General features: G+C 45.0%; 1 pseudogene; it reads left to right on the top strand.

Annotated features, from left to right (window-relative positions):
* The first annotated feature begins 1,164 nt into the window (after window positions 1–1,164).
* LOC108296266 lies at window positions 1,165–2,855 on the top strand (annotated as a pseudogene).
* The last annotated feature ends 1,219 nt before the right edge of the window (window positions 2,856–4,074 follow it).

The raw sequence follows: 4,074 nt of genomic DNA, 5'->3' as shown, positions 1-4,074 counted from the left end.
TATATATATATATATATATATATAATTTTAGTAGAAACGGGGTTTCTACTAAACCCCATGGTGACCAACATGGTGAAACCCCATTTCTACTAAAATTATATATATATATATATATATATAATTGGTTGGCCAGGCTGGTCTGAGACTCCTGACCTCAAGTGATCTGCCCACCTCGCCCTCCCAAAGTGTTGGTATTATTGGCATGAGCCACTGTATCCAGCTTGCAATCCCTTTTTAAAGAGGAGGAACACATATTTGCCTACTATGTGTCAATCATGGCACCAGGCACTGGGGAAAGAGCAGTGAACCAGGGGACATGAGCTGACTTCATGGGGCTCATTCTCGGATGTACTTGAATAGCCACAGAAATGAATATCTGGTTTCACAGTGTGAGCAGTGCTCTGAGAAGAAAGAGTAAGAAACTATAGATATGTCCAGGTGCAGTAGCTGACGCCTGTAATCCTAGCATTTTGGATGAGGAGGGCGGATCACAAGATCAGGAGTTTGAGACCAGCCTGACCAACATGGTGAAACCCCGTCTCTACTAAAAATACAAAAATTAGTTGGGTGTGGTGATATGCACCTGTAATCCCAGCTACTCAGGAGGCTAAGGCAGGAGAATCACTTGAACCTGGGAGGCAGAGGTCACAGTGAGCCAGGATAGTGCCACTGCACTCCAGCCTGGGGACAAAGCAAGACTCTGTCTGAGGAAAAAAAAAAAAAAAAAGAAACTATAGACATGGATAGGTATGCTAAAGAGCCTGTAGGTAATGGTGGATCACAGATAATGGTGAACCAATGTGTCCTCCCTTCCCTCCCGGAAGTCCCCCACTCCACCCAGGGAATTCTTTTTTTAAAATTTTATTATTTTTTCTTTTTATTTTTTAAAAAGACGGGGTTTCACCATGTTGGTCAGGCTGGTCTTGAACTCCCAACCTCAGGTGATCCGCCCACCTTGGCCTCCAAAGTGCTTGAATTACAGGCATGAGCCACCACGCCTGGCTGGAATTGTTTATTTAAAAGCAAGTCCCCTGAACTCTGGGAGCCTCATATTCTTCAGTTCAAAAATGGGAGTTGTGGGCAGCCCAGGCGGGCTGGCAGCTAGAATGGGTGCGATAGCCACCTCCACCTCTGCCGCCTCCGCCGTGGCCTCGTCCGCCCGGGCCGTTCGCTGCTGCGTGGGGAGAGCGAGGCGGGGCTGCCGGGGCCGCCATGGAGCCTGACTCGGTGATTGAGGACAAGACCATTGAGCTCATGAACACTTCAGTTATGGAAGATCAAAATGAAGATGAGTCCCCAAAGAAAAATACTCTTTGGCAGATAAGTAATGGAACATCATCTGTGATCGTCTCCAGAAAGAGGCCATCAGAAGGAAACTATCAAAAAGGAAAAGACTTGTGTATTAAATATTTTGACCAGTGGTCTGAATCAGATCAAGTGGAATTTGTGGAACATCTTATTTCACGAATGTGTCATTATCAGCATGGACATATTAACTCTTACCTGAAGCCCATGTTGCCCCGGGACTTTATTACCACTTTACCAGAGCAAGGCTTAGATCACATAGCAGAAAACATTCTTTCGTACCTGGATGCCAGGTCTCTGTGTGCAGCAGAGCTGGTATGTAAACAATAGCAGCGAGTAATCTCAGAAGGAATGCTTTGGAAGAAGCTGATTGAACGAATGGTACTCACTGATCCCCTATGGAAAGGACTTTCAGAAAGAAGAGGGTGGGATCAGTACCTGTTTAAAAACAGACCCACAGATGGCCCTCCAAATTCATTTTATAGGTCATTATACCCAGATTATCCAGGATATAGAGACTATAGAATCTAACTGGCGGTGTGGACTACACAACTTGTAGAGGATTCAGTGCCGCTCTGAAAACAGTAAAGGTGTTTACTGTTTACAGTATGATGGTGAAAAAATTATCAGTGGCCTACAAGATAATTCTATTAAGATTTGGAATAAAACCAGCCTGGAACGTTTGAAAGTGTTAACAGGACACACAGGCTCTGTCCTCTGCCTGCAGTATGATGAGCGTGTCATTGTAACTGGCTCTTCAGATTCTACACTGAGCGTGTGGGATGTGAACGCGGGTGAAGTTCTTAACACATTGATCCATCACAATGAGGCTGTACTGCACTTACACTTCAGCAATGGACTGATGGTGACCTGTTCCAAGGAGCACTCCATTGCTATGTGGGACATGGCTTCTGCAACTGATATCACTTTACGCCATGTCCTGATTGGCCACCGGGCTGTTGTCAACGTAGTAGACTTTGATGACAAGTACATTGTGTCTGCCTCTGGTGACAGGACTATCAAAGTCTGGAGCACGAGCACCTGTGAATTTGTTCATACTCTCAATGGGCACAACTGAGGCATTGCTTGTCTCTAGTACGGGGATCGGCTGGTTGTTAGTGGATCATCAGATAATACCATTAGGCTCTGGGATATTGAATGGGGTGCCTGTTTAAAAGTCCTAGAGGGACATGAATAATTGGTTTGATACATCCAGTTCGATAACAAGAGGATTGTCAGTGGGGCCTATGATGGGAAAATTAAAGTTTGGGACTTGCAAGCTGCTCTTGACCCTCAAGCCCCAGCAAGCACGTTGTGTTTGCTCACATTGGTGGAACATTCTGGACATGTGCTTCAGCTACAGTTTGATGAGTTTCAAATCACCAGCAGCTCCCATGATGACACTATTTTGATTTGGGATTTCTTAAATGTGCCTCCCAGTGCCCAGAATGAGACCCGTTCTCCCTCCAGAACATACACTTACATCTCTAGATAACAGTCTGCACTTTCACCCATTTCAGTCCACCCAGCACCATCGTTCTTTCAAGGAGGAATCAAAGAAGACTATCTGTTAAGAGGTCCCCAAAACCTATTATGCTTCCATGAAACACACAGATATGCTGAGAAGCAAAGTCCTTTGCTCTGGTTACAGGAACACTGAGAGTCATTATAACCATTGATGACAGAATGTTTTGATTTTACTAAGGTTGTTAAGTCTGGAAGATGGGAAGTCTTACTTGGCTGTGTCCTAGGAACTGATAACTTAGGAAGAGTATTGACAACTCTTTGTGTTATGCTGAGGGCCAGTAAAGTCTATACACATTAAACTTTGTAGATTGAATACACATGTTTACACATAATCATACTACTATGAATAGATATATACAAAGACTATTGTGATTTATAAAATTTGTTTTTATTTAAAATTTTTTTAAAAAGGGGAGTTGTAATGCCCTTACCGTTTCTGGGAGGCCCTGTACCATTAGTGCTAGGCACAGGCATGCACAGGGAGGAAGTATGGCTGGGCTTCCTTAAAAGCGCTCCACTTGATTAGGTCCCAGCCCCGGCAAGCTCCTTTCTGGAGGAAGCAGGCAGCCAGAGCTTCTGGATAAGGTTAGAACCTGCTCACTTTCAGTCTTGACTGGAAAAACAGAGAGCACGGCTAGAAACCAGGTATGCCCCTACTTCGCCAGCTCATGGGCCTTTTAACCCCAAGAATTCCTCTTGCAAGGAGCAGGAGTCAAGATGTCGAGTCTGGGGAATGGTAATATAAGGTAACCTTTGTTTCACAGGCATTATCTCATGTAATCTTCACAACAACCCTATAAGGAAGACTAAAGGAAGACTAAAATCACCCCCATTTTCCAGGTGATGAAATTGTAGCTTAGGAAGCCTATTTTGCTAAACCAGGATTCAAATCCAGGCAGTCTGACTCCTGGATGTCGACACCCTGCCCTTCCAGACCAGGACACAAGGCCAGCACTGCCCTACTCCCAGCCTTGCCATCTTTCCTCTATGTCTTCTCTGGGAGAACTTAAAGTGGTCTACTTTTTTTTTTGAGACAGGATCTCAATTTGTCACCCAGTCTGGAGTACAGTGGTGCGATGATGGCTTAATGCAGCCTCAACCTCCCGGGCTCAACCATGCCACCCCCAACAGGTAAAGCACCATGCCTAGCCAATTTTTTAATTTTGTGTAGAGCTGGGGTTCTCACTGTGTTGCCCAGGCTGGTCTCAAACACCTGGGCTCAAATCATCCTCCCATCGTGGC

Source organism: Cebus imitator, unplaced genomic scaffold (genome assembly GCF_001604975.1).
Source record: "Cebus imitator isolate Cc_AM_T3 unplaced genomic scaffold, Cebus_imitator-1.0 Scaffold698, whole genome shotgun sequence".
Taxonomy (NCBI): domain Eukaryota; kingdom Metazoa; phylum Chordata; class Mammalia; order Primates; family Cebidae; genus Cebus; species Cebus imitator.
The sequence above is the reverse complement of the archived record's forward strand: the minus strand, read 5'-3'. Positions and strand labels throughout refer to the sequence as shown.